The sequence below is a fragment of the Schistocerca gregaria genome, chromosome X (genome assembly GCF_023897955.1).
Source record: "Schistocerca gregaria isolate iqSchGreg1 chromosome X, iqSchGreg1.2, whole genome shotgun sequence".
In the NCBI taxonomy this organism is placed as follows: Eukaryota; Metazoa; Arthropoda; class Insecta; order Orthoptera; family Acrididae; genus Schistocerca; species Schistocerca gregaria.
In genome coordinates, this window is record NC_064931.1 from 221,754,901 (window position 1) to 221,767,912 (window position 13,012).

Below are 13,012 nucleotides of genomic sequence, written 5' to 3' on the forward strand. Positions count from 1 at the left end.
ACACTATTCGCGTGTTACCTGCTTGCGAAAGGCCAAACCTGCTGCGAAAGGCCAAACCTGCTGCGAAAGGCCAAACCTGCTGCGAAAGGCCAAACCTGCTGCGAAAGGCCAAACCTGCTGCGAAAGGCCAAACCTGCTGCGAAAGGCCAAACCTGCTGCGAAAGGCCAAACCTGCTGCGAAAGGCCAAACCTGCTGCGAAAGGCCAAACCTGCTGCGAAAGGCCAAACCTGCTGCGAAAGGCCAAACCTGCTGCGAAAGGCCAAACCTGCTGCGAAAGGCCAAACCTGCTGCGAAAGGCCAAACCTGCTGCGAAAGGCCAAACCTGCTGCGAAAGGCCAAACCTGCTGCGAAAGGCCAAACCTGCTGCGAAAGGCCAAACCTGCTGCGAAAGGCCAAACCTGCTGCGAAAGGCCAAACCTGCTGCGAAAGGCCAAACCTGCTGCGAAAGGCCAAACCTGCTGCGAAAGGCCAAACCTGCTGCGAAAGGCCAAACCTGCTGCGAAAGGCCAAACCTGCTGCGAAAGGCCAAACCTGCTGCGAAAGGCCAAACCTGCTGCGAAAGGCCAAACCTGCTGCGAAAGGCCAAACCTGCTGCGAAAGGCCAAACCTGCTGCGAAAGGCCAAACCTGCTGCGAAAGGCCAAACCTGCTGCGAAAGGCCAAACCTGCTGCGAAAGGCCAAACCTGCTGCGAAAGGCCAAACCTGCTGCGAAAGGCCAAACCTGCTGCGAAAGGCCAAACCTGCTGCGAAAGGCCAAACCTGCTGCGAAAGGCCAAACCTGCTGCGAAAGGCCAAACCTGCTGCGAAAGGCCAAACCTGCTGCGAAAGGCCAAACCTGCTGCGAAAGGCCAAACCTGCTGCGAAAGGCCAAACCTGCTGCGAAAGGCCAAACCTGCTGCGAAAGGCCAAACCTGCTGCGAAAGGCCAACCTGCTGCGAAAGGCCAAACCTGCTGCGAAAGGCCAAACCTGCTGCGAAAGGCCAAACCTGCTGCGAAAGGCCAAACCTGCTGCGAAAGGCCAAACCTGCTGCGAAAGGCCAAACCTGCTGCGAAAGGCCAAACCTGCTGCGAAAGGCCAAACCTGCTGCGAAAGGCCAAACCTGCTGCGAAAGGCCAAACCTGCTGCGAAAGGCCAAACCTGCTGCGAAAGGCCAAACCTGCTGCGAAAGGCCAAACCTGCTGCGAAAGGCCAAACCTGCTGCGAAAGGCCAAACCTGCTGCGAAAGGCCAAACCTGCTGCGAAAGGCCAAACCTGCTGCGAAAGGCCAAACCTGCTGCGAAAGGCCAAACCTGCTGCGAAAGGCCAAACCTGCTGCGAAAGGCCAAACCTGCTGCGAAAGGCCAAACCTGCTGCGAAAGGCCAAACCTGCTGCGAAAGGCCAAACCTGCTGCGAAAGGCCAAACCTGCTGCGAAAGGCCAAACCTGCTGCGAAAGGCCAAACCTGCTGCGAAAGGCCAAACCTGCTGCGAAAGGCCAAACCTGCTGCGAAAGGCCAAACCTGCTGCGAAAGGCCAAACCTGCTGCGAAAGGCCAAACCTGCTGCGAAAGGCCAAACCTGCTGCGAAAGGCCAAACCTGCTGCGAAAGGCCAAACCTGCTGCGAAAGGCCAACCGCGAAAGGCCAACCTGCTGCGAAAGGCCAAACCTGCTGCGAAAGGCCAAACCTGCTGCGAAAGGCCAAACCTGCTGCGAAAGGCCAAACCTGCTGCGAAAGGCCAAACCTGCTGCGAAAGGCCAAACCTGCTGCGAAAGGCCAAACCTGCTGCGAAAGGCCAAACCTGCTGCGAAAGGCCAAACCTGCTGCGAAAGGCCAAACCTGCTGCGAAAGGCCAAACCTGCTGCGAAAGGCCAAACCTGCTGCGAAAGGCCAAACCTGCTGCGAAAGGCCAAACCTGCTGCGAAAGGCCAAACCTGCTGCGAAAGGCCAAACCTGCTGCGAAAGGCCAAACCTGCTGCGAAAGGCCAAACCTGCTGCGAAAGGCCAAACCTGCTGCGAAAGGCCAAACCTGCTGCGAAAGGCCAAACCTGCTGCGAAAGGCCAAACCTGCTGCGAAAGGCCAAACCTGCTGCGAAAGGCCAAACCTGCTGCGAAAGGCCAAACCTGCTGCGAAAGGCCAAACCTGCTGCGAAAGGCCAAACCTGCTGCGAAAGGCCAAACCTGCTGCGAAAGGCCAAACCTGCTGCGAAAGGCCAAACCTGCTGCGAAAGGCCAAACCTGCTGCGAAAGGCCAAACCTGCTGCGAAGGCCAACCCTGCGAAGGCCAAACCTGCTGCGAAAGGCCAAACCTGCTGCGAAAGGCCAAACCTGCTGCGAAAGGCCAAACCTGCTGCGAAAGGCCAAACCTGCTGCGAAAGGCCAAACCTGCTGCGAAAGGCCAAACCTGCTGCGAAAGGCCAAACCTGCTGCGAAAGGCCAAACCTGCTGCGAAAGGCCAAACCTGCTGCGAAAGGCCAAACCTGCTGCGAAAGGCCAAACCTGCTGCGAAAGGCCAAACCTGCTGCGAAAGGCCAAACCTGCTGCGAAAGGCCAAACCTGCTGCGAAAGGCCAAACCTGCTGCGAAAGGCCAAACCTGCTGCGAAAGGCCAAACCTGCTGCGAAAGGCCAAACCTGCTGCGAAAGGCCAAACCTGCTGCGAAAGGCCAAACCTGCTGCGAAAGGCCAAACCTGCTGCGAAAGGCCAAACCTGCTGCGAAAGGCCAAACCTGCTGCGAAAGGCCAAACCTGCTGCGAAAGGCCAAACCTGCTGCGAAAGGCCAAACCTGCTGCGAAAGGCCAAACCTGCTGCGAAAGGCCAAACCTGCTGCGAAAGGCCAAACCTGCTGCGAAAGGCCAAACCTGCTGCGAAAGGCCAAACCTGCTGCGAAAGGCCAAACCTGCTGCGAAAGGCCAAACCTGCTGCGAAAGGCCAAACCTGCTGCGAAAGGCCAAACCTGCTGCGAAAGGCCAAACCTGCTGCGAAAGGCCAAACCTGCTGCGAAAGGCCAAACCTGCTGCGAAAGGCCAAACCTGCTGCGAAAGGCCAAACCTGCTGCGAAAGGCCAAACCTGCTGCGAAAGGCCAAACCTGCTGCGAAAGGCCAAACCTGCTGCGAAAGGCCAAACCTGCTGCGAAAGGCCAAACCTGCTGCGAAAGGCCAAACCTGCTGCGAAAGGCCAAACCTGCTGCGAAAGGCCAAACCTGCTGCGAAAGGCCAAACCTGCTGCGAAAGGCCAAACCTGCTGCGAAAGGCCAAACCTGCTGCGAAAGGCCAAACCTGCTGCGAAAGGCCAAACCTGCTGCGAAAGGCCAAACCTGCTGCGAAAGGCCAAACCTGCTGCGAAAGGCCAAACCTGCTGCGAAAGGCCAAACCTGCTGCGAAAGGCCAAACCTGCTGCGAAAGGCCAAACCTGCTGCGAAAGGCCAAACCTGCTGCGAAAGGCCAAACCTGCTGCGAAAGGCCAAACCTGCTGCGAAAGGCCAAACCTGCTGCGAAAGGCCAAACCTGCTGCGAAAGGCCAAACCTGCTGCGAAAGGCCAAACCTGCTGCGAAAGGCCAAACCTGCTGCGAAAGGCCAAACCTGCTGCGAAAGGGGCAAGAGAAGCAGCAAATGAGGAATCAGTTCCTCACAGAGACGGCCGCAGAAGGGCCAGAGTTCTGGACCTGTGTCATTTGCATGGCGTCCACCCTGATACCACCCACTCCAATCAGGGGCTCTCCTCACAGGCACCATCCAGCCACATCAAGGGCCATCTGGCACAGTGGCTATTGCCAGGACTTCAAATAGTCCAGGATGACGAGCAACCACGCCAAGGCAAGGCAAGGCAAGGCAAGGCAAGCATGAGGTGGTAACAGCTCAAGTGTCAAATGTGATCCTGTGTGTTCAGGGGGCTTAACCAAAAGGGTACATAGCAACCCCACCACATGGGCTGGCTACTGTGCTGGCGATGCACCCTGGCATCGGACAATGATGTGAAAGAAAAGGTCGAATGTACTAGGAGGGTGCACGTCAGAAACATTAGTTAAGGTTCTCTTCCCCAAATGGCTCATACTATGGAGGAGAAATTATGTAATGGAGGTCAAACCTCTGAGGGGGACCAGGGAAAGCCAAAAGGAGATGATTACGCAACAAAACAATTTCAAAACCAACAGAATCAGGGGGGAAGGAAGGAAGGGGGGAAAAAAGGAAGGGGGGGGAAGGAAGGAAGGAAGGGGGGAAAAAAGGAAGGGGGGGGAAGGAAGGAAGGAAGGGGGGGAAAAAAGGAAGGGGGGGGAAGGAAGGAAGGAAGGGGGGAAAAAAGGAAGGGGGGGGGAAGGAAGGAAGGAAGGAAGGGGGGGAAAAAAGGAAGGGGGGGAAGGAAGGGGGGGGAAAGGAAGGAAGGAAGGAAGGAGGGGGGGAAAGGAAGGAAGGAAGGAAGGAGGGGGGAAAGGAAGGAAGGAAGGGAAAGGAAGGAAGGAAGGGAAAGGAAGGAAGGAAGGAAGGGGGGGGAAAGGAAGGAAGGAAAGGAGGGAAAGGAAGGAAGGAAGGAAGGGGGGAAAGGAAGGAAGGAAGGAAGGGGGGAAAGGAAGGAAGGAAGGAAGGGTGGGAAAGGAAGGAAGGAAGGAAGGGGGGGAAAGGAAGGAAGGGGGAAAGGAAGGAAGGGGGAAAGGAAGGAAGGAAGGGGGAAAGGAAGGAAGGAAGGAAGGGGGAAAGGAAGGAAGGAAGGAAGGGGGAAAGGAAGGGGAGAGGGATGCAGCCCTGGAGAGAAGAAGCTGCAATAGCTCAGGGCCCCGTGCTCGCCACGCACGTATCTACAAAAGAGTTGTGGACCCCCTGGGAGTCAGAGTTGTGTTGATGCGTGTCAGAACGGTGCAGCTAGTACGTGTGCAGACGTTTCCAGACGTGCTAATGGTGACTGTTCAAAATGGCTCAAATAACACATTGATGACGTTATGGGGGTAGAATACCAGGGCGACTGGAGGCTGGTCAAACACAGCAGGCGGTAGCACAGGCCCTCCGTGTGCCACAAAGTGTGATCTCAAGATCATGGCAACGAGTCCAGCAGACAGGAAACGTGTCCAGGCGCTACAGTACGGGACATCCAGTGTATAACACCACAAGAAGACCGATCTCACCATCAGTGCCCAAGCCACTGGTACAGTTATCTACAGTCTGCGGAGGACTGAACATACATGGTTTATTCGCTTATAGACCTGCAAGGTGCATTCCACTGACCCCTTGTCACAGGAGAGTCCACAAAGCCTTCTGTAAAGAACACAGTACATTGTCACTGTTCATGGACAAGTCCAGGTATAGTCTGAACAATGATTCTCGCCGGGTTTTCATCTGACGTAAACCAGGAACCGGATACCAACCCCTTAATGTCCTTGAAAGGGACCTGTATGGAGGTCGTGGTTTGATGGTGTAATATGGGATATTATGATTGGTGCACGTTCACCCCTGCATGTCTGACAGAGAAACTAACAGGTCAGGTTTATCTGGACGTTATTTTGCACTAATGTTCGTCTTTGCAAGAGTGCAGTGGGTCGCACCTTCCTCCTGATGAATGATAACGCACGGCCCCACCGAGCTGCCATCATGTAGGAGTACCTTGAAACAGAAGATATCAGGCGAATGGAGTGGCCTGCCTGTTAACCAGATCTAAACCCAATTGAGTACGACTGGGATGCTCTCTATCGACCAAACGCTGCATGTCTTCAAACCCCTACGGCACAGGAGCTCCGACAGGCACTGGTGCAAGAATGGGAGGCTATACCCGAGCAGCTGCTCGACCACCTGATGCAGAGTACGCCCACCCTTTGTATGGCCTGTGTACGTGTGCATGGTGATTGTATCCCATACTGATGTCGGGGTACATGCGCAGGAAACAGTCGAGTTTTGTAGCACATTGTTTCGGAACGGTTTTCTAAACTTACCACCAGTACCGTGGACTTACAGATCTGTGTCGTTTGTGTTCCCTACTTGCCTATGCTATTAGGGCCAGTTTTGTGTAGTGCCACGTTGTGTGGCACCACATTCTGCAATTATCCTTAATCTATGAGCATCAGTGTACATCAAACATGTATGGTTTACTTTAAACACTGATTTCGCAGTAAAGAGATTTTGACAACGATCTCTAGATTAATTAACTAAACTGCATCTTAGTTTTCTTGTTTTTCTAGTTCTGTAACGAAGATACTCTTATGAACAGCAAAGCACTGGGCTCAGCATACAAGTGTTTCCACACAGTAACAACAGGTTTTCAGAACCGCAGTTCCTCTTAACATCATCGCCCAGTGCACATAGTAACAACGAGTAGTGGTATCACAGCTGTGGATTACTGGATAGGTAGCCATGAAGTTTTTCACATAAGCATGAAATGTTTCTACACTCATTGTACTTTAACCCTTTAAAAACAATCATGGTATGGTAGTTTAAGTGTAATGTTATGGTTTACGTTACATTGAAATGCGCATTGTAGTTACTGTGTATGAAGAGCGCATTAGTAAATACTCTTACTTCAGATCCATTTTATTGCGGCGAAATGGTATTTAGAGGCCTTTCACATTGAAGGCAGCGTTTTGGTCATTTTTTGACATTGTCCTTTAATGTAAATTGTGAAAGGCGAAATACTTCTGCAAAGGAAACTCTAATGCAGTGGAAGCAAAGCTTTATTTCTAAAAGGATTGTGTTTAAACCCTACCTCGCAGTACCAGAGCCAGAGCCTAAAGGCAATTCGTAACACTAACTGCCAACAATGCAAATCCTGCAGCGCAGCCTGATCATTCCTAAATGCCTGGATACCCATACGGTAGATAGTTTAGCGTCTTCACTGGCTGAAGTAGCCCAAGTTTTATGAAACCCACCCTGTACATCGAATACATCGCTGCCCGGCTATGGGAAGATTGCCACAGCTGTACCCAGGTGTCAGTCCACGATCTACGAAACGCCACGGACCAGCAGGTCTCCCGGCTCGAGGCTGTCCAAATTAAATCTCTTAAGCTTGTGCCGCACCTGCCCCGAGACTATACAACAGAGCAAGCGTTGCATACTTACAGGAACACTTCAACGTGTCTCAAGCCTAGTTTTCTAAAAGAGAAGGCTCACAGAATGTTCTCATCCAGGCGCTGGAATCACTAGCGCATCATCACGCACTGCCCTAGCAGGTGCGTATTTAAAGTGAAGCAGGTGCGTATTTAAAATGAAACACGCACAAGCACAAGCACACGCACACACACACACACACACACACACACACACACACACACACACACAACCTCTTGATCTCGGGATTGGTACGACAGTTTCATTCCTGATAGAGGTGGAGACAGCTGTCGAAAATTTGACGATTTTGTTTCAAATGACCCCTCTTCAAAAACCAGCAGATTTTATTCGACAGAATGATTTACTTGAAGCCCAGATAGCTTTAATTAGCTCTAGTACAAACTTATGGAAGACTTCGTCTCAGACAAAGCATCTACCTTAAAACTACGATATACGTCCCCCAGTGCCTATAAGTATGGGACTGTTCCTTTAAGTTTCTCCACCAGTTCCGTGACACTGGATGAGCAGGTGCTTCATTGCGGCAGAAGGCAGTAGAGGAAAGAATGACGGGACTTCACATGTTCATGGAAAGCAAGTACAGGAAAGTTTACCTATGAAAGGAATGAATGCAACGCTGTCTCCAATCTGAATGGTTCGACTTTAGAGATATGAACAACTTTGTTAAACAGTTAAAATTTTCGCTCCCACAGGAAATTCACTGCTGGAGCTCAGAAACAAAGTAGATCCTGGATACTACGAGCAGTGTCTCTTGCTCTGTTAAGCTTTTGGAAGGAGGTGTAATTATTTCCTTAACATTTATTCTTCGGTGGAAGAAAATTAGTCGGTGGCTCACCATTTGTCAGACGTAAGTGACCATGATGTCTTCCTGCGTAGATGGACACGACTTTGTCGAACCAATATGAGTTCCTATATATAAAGTCGTCTTCCTGGCAGACAACGCCTGAAACAGAAGAGATCTTTTTAACGCACACAATTTGTTTCTTAGAGCAAGTTTCAAGAATTTGGTTGTTTATCAAGTGCTTCCTGTCGATTTCTCTTTGCGTATGAAATTCGACACAATGATCAGGAACTTCCTTTTACGGGCAGAATTTCTCATATGTGTACACAGTACGTGACATCAGTTGGCTGCACAAGGTTTACAGAGTTTAGGAGAACATATTTCACGAGTATGTCTCCTATTATTGTTTTTGCTTTCCATTTCTCACAACGTATGGAGGAAGATTTTAGACGAACATAACATGACACTAAACAGTCTACATAATTCCTCTTGCGACATATAGCTGTGTGTTATGATTTATAAAGGTGAAGGGGTAAATACTACAATATTTACTTGTTTGGGAAAAAATGGATTCCACAGAAATTCTTTTCCATGAAATACAATATTTGTTTTGTTTTAACGTGTCACAAAATAGAGTGTTCAAATTATAAACAATTTTTCGCTAACTTTGGAAATGCGTTGATCAAAATCTAAGGACATCTCTAAGCACTACCAATAACCCTGGCCCTCATTTTTCCATTTAACATGATGTAAATAAATCCGCTGTGGCTGATGGTACAAAATCAGCAGTACTAATGCTTTTACAGAAACATGAGAAGCATGCAGTTTATCCTCGACGCTCGTAACGTATACAGACATGACGGGTTCTGCAGAAACTATACGTATACAACTGAATGAGTTCTCTATGCAGCGTGTCAATTTTTATGCTGAAGCCTTCACATTGATATTCAGCGTAGAGAACAATTTGGAAGTAGCAACTTCACAGATATTAAAATTCGACCCACAGACGAAGATATAGGTGACTTAACATGTCTGGGTCAATATGAAAATAAAAAGGTGTGATTTTCTAAAACCCAATTTTAAAATTGCAAATATGGAAAACATTAAGAGGGGCTTGGAACTTTAGTAAAATGAGGATCTAAGCGTTTAACAAATATACTGTTAAAATATACTGTTAAAATATCAGGTAGGGAGAAGGTAACAGTCTAAGCGAAAAAATCATCTAAGAGGTAAAATTATGAAAACTTAGGCACGAATTAAGATTTACAACAAACTTGAATATCTTATCCGTTTGTAAGCACAGCGTAGTGTCTTAAGAGGATTGCGAATAAACCAGTTAGCATCTACACAGAACGATTAGGACAGGTTTGAAAATTTGTAAGCCGAATGTTGCTGAGACATTGAACCCGGCACCGCATCGGTGCTGAGGCGGGTCTTCGCGGCGCAGGAGGTAGCCGTGGGTCGCCCAAGCGTGGCCATTGCTGATCCTGCAGAGAACTATAGTCCCTGCGAGAGGCCCGCATGGAGAACCGGCACATTTGTAGTTTTCTTAATGGCATGCAGTTTGTTGTGCGTACTGAAACTGCGCTATTCCGTTTCACAAAGCTGAAAAACCTGGCGGCGTAAAAACGAACGCAGGTCAGTCATTGAAATTCCGATCTCCACAAGCGGTTTCCGTGTAGGCTGTTTGGCCAGCCTGTAGGCAAGTTCGTTGCCTGGGATTCCGACGTGACCTGGGGTCCAGACAACCAACACTGAACGACTGGACTGTTCCAGGGCATAGATTGACTCTTGCATGGTCGCAACCAAAGGATGACGAGGTTAGCACTGTTCAATATCTTGTAGACTGCTAAAGGAGTCGGTACACAGAAAAGGCTCCCCAGGGCATGAACCAATGTGCTCAAGAGCACGGGCTATAGCCACCAGCTCGGCAGTGAAAACACTGCCGCCATCGGGCAAGGAATTTTAGTTCAAATGGCTCTGAGCACTATGGGACTTAACATCCATGGTCATCAGTCCCATGGAACTTAGAACTACTTAAACCTAACTAACCTAAGGACATCACACACATCCATGCCAGAGGCAGGATTCGAACCTGTGACCGTAGCAGTCTTGCGGTTCTGGACTGCGCGCCTAGAACCGCGAGACCACCGCGGTCGGCGGGCAAGGAATTTTGTTCATTATGTCCTCCATGGACATACGAGAAGCCGACGTGACCATCAGCCATCGAGCCGTCACTGAAACCACTTCCTGACCCCGGTACATGTCAAGAATCGAGAGGGAGTGACAGTGGAGAGCCGCTGGCTTAACTGACTCCTTAGAACCATGTGGAAGGTCCAGGCGACGCCGCAGCCTAGGTGTATACCATGGGGGTGCATGTGAATAGACCTCAGGTAGAGGTGCTAAAGGCAATGAGTAGTTCGGAAAGAAGGGATCCGACACGAACTGTAATTGGAAGCCCTGGCCTGGGACGCCGATGCGAGAGAGGAACCGCCGTGGATGGGAAAAGGAGACGGTGATCCGGATGTGCAGAACTACGAACGTGTGCAACATAAATGGCCAGTTGTGCACGCCTAACCTGCAATTGAGGGACTCTGGCCTCCACCAGGACGCTGGTCACCGAACTTCCTAAAAGCTCCTGTCGCTAGGCGAACGCCACAGTGGTGCACTGGGTCAAGTTAAAGCAACTATGAGGGTGTCGCTGAACCAAACCAGACTCCCGCAGTAAAGGCGGGATTGAACAAGGGCTCTGTAAAGCTGCAGCAGTGTAGAGCGATCAGCAGCCCAGCTGGTGTGGCTCGGGCAGCAAAGGGCAGTAAGGTGCTGTCAGCACTTCCGTATAAGCTGATGAAGGTGAGGAAGCAAATGCAATCGGGCGTCGAAAACCAGTCGTAAGAATCGGTGTCTCCACTACAGTGGGTGCATGGTCATTAACGTAAAGTTCTGGCTCCATATAATGGTACGACGCCGACAGAAGTACATAAGAGAGGCCAAAAACTGGAAGCTGTGGGAGCAGTATGAAATGTAAGTCGAGTGCATACAGAGATGATATGGGCAGCCCTACAGCTGCTGCTAGACCATTAATGGCCACCAAAATAGATATACACCCAATACGTAGCCCTTCGGGACACCATTCTCCTGGATATGGCGGGGGGCGGGGGAGAAGGGGGACTATGGGAGGTATGTTGGTTTAAAGGCGGGAGAAGCGACTAAACTACGAGATCGGTCCCTTGTTCCTAATAAAACTGTGGCACAAGTTTGAGAATAAAACGAACGAAACGTAACAAAACGAAAAGAAAAGAAAGAAAGAAAGAAAGAAAAAGCCACAAGAACGAAGGGAGGGCAACGAACACTCAAAGGAACGAAAGAGGACAAGAAAACAGTTGCTATAAACAGCAGAGAGTAAAACATGAAAGCCAATCACGCGAACAAAAAGGGAAAGCCAGCCACTAGGCAACACATTAAAACCTCCACGCTAAAAGCACTAGGATGGAGGACACACAGGCACAAAGGACATGTGCTAAAACCTACATAGAAGTATAAAATCCACTTTGACGGATAAAATTTAAAACTAAAGCTGCTGTGGAGGCATTGTCGCCCAACACTGAAGGCAGGGCGTTGGGAAAGCTTAAAGTCTGCCGCAGAGCGGCTAAAAGTGAGCAGTCCAGCAAGACGTGGACTACTGTCATTTGGGAGCCACAGCGACACTGAGGTAGGTCCTCGCGACGGAGTAGGTCCTCGCGACGGAGTAGGTATCCATGTGTTAGCCACGTATGGCCAATGTGGAGCCGGCAGACAACTGATTCCCTGCGACAGGCCCGCATTGAAGACTTCCACACAGTCATAGCCTCCTTAATGACACGCAGTTTGTTGTGCGTGCTGTTTTGCCATTCCGTCTCCCAAAGCCGAAAAACCTTGCGGTTTAATACAGAACGCAGGTCTGCTTCTGAAACGCGTATCTCCAGAAGCGGATTCCACGTCGCCTGTTTGGCCAGCCTGGGATTCCGATGTGTTCTGGGGTCCACACACACGACGGAGCGGCAGGACTGTTTCAGGGCATAGTTAGACTCCTGAATGGACACTACCAGAGGCTGGCGATTGTAGCACTGGTCGATAGCTTTTAAGCTGCTCAAGGAGTCCGTACACAGGAGAAATGACTCACCAGGGCATGAGCGGATGTGCTCAAGAGGACGCGATATAGCTACCAGCTCTGCAGTGAAAACACTGCAGCCAACTACAAAGGAGTGTTGCTCAAAATGTCCTCCATGAACATATGCGAAGGCGACGTGACCATAAGCCAATGAGCCGTCTGTGTAAACCACAGAGCCCAGGAACACGTCAAGAATCTAGAAGTATTGACAGTGGAGAGCTGCAGGGTTGACGGACTCTGTAGGGCCATGCAGAAGTTCCAGACGAAGCTGCGGCCGAGGTGTACACCATGGAGGCGTATGTGAACGTGTCGCAAACAGAGGTGGTAAAGGGAAGGACCCCAGTTCGAGAGAAAGGACCGCACGCGAACTGCAGTCGTTAGCCCCTATCTGGGTCGCCGATGTGGGAGATGGACTGCCACAGGCGGGAAAAGCAGACGGTTATTCGGATGCGCAGGGGAACTATGAATGTGTGCTGCGTAACTGGTGAGCAGTTGCGCACGTCCGATCTGCAGTGGAGGGGCACCAGCCTCCACCAGTACGCTGGTTACTGGATACTTCCTATAAGCTCCTGTCGCTAATCGAAACCCACAGTTGTACACAGGGTCGAGTAAATGCCATGCTGAAGGCCCTGCCGAACCATAAACCACACTCCCATAGCCAATTCTGGATTGGACAAGGGCTCTGTTGAGCTGCCAGCACTTCTGCTTAAGTTGAGGAAGATGAAGGACCCCAGTCCTAGGAATTGATATGTCTTCACTACAGTGAGTGGATCGTCATTAAGTTAAAGTGTGGGTTCCGGATGACGAAGTGCATGTCACACGACTTTGCGGCTGAAAACTGGAAGCTGTAGGCTAGAGCCCATGACTGCGTCTTGTGGATGGCTCCCTGGAGGCGCCACTTAGCAACAACAGTACTGGAGCAGCAGTACGAAATGCAGAAGGCGTCTGCACACAGAAGGTGTGACGGAGCGCCCGACTGCTGCTGCTGCTAGACCGTTAATGGGCACTAAAAATAGGGAGACAATACAGAGTCCTGTGAGACTCCATTCTCCTGGATAT

The 13,012-nt window shown here is 50.6% G+C and overlaps 1 protein-coding gene across 10 annotated transcripts in view; it reads right to left on the reverse strand.

Annotated features, from left to right (window-relative positions):
• The window catches only part of LOC126299303 (uncharacterized), a 230,989-nt gene that overhangs the window by 69,616 nt on the left and 148,361 nt on the right, over positions 1-13,012 (reverse strand). For 7 of the 10 annotated variants that reach the window (XR_007552779.1, XR_007552777.1, XR_007552775.1 and 4 more), the window contains one exon: positions 7,858-7,965. The exons of the other annotated variants lie outside the window; for them this stretch is intronic. The gene's annotated coding sequence lies outside the window, so the exon portion shown is untranslated. The remainder of the gene's footprint in view (positions 1-7,857; positions 7,966-13,012) is intronic. 10 annotated transcript variants of the gene reach the window in all.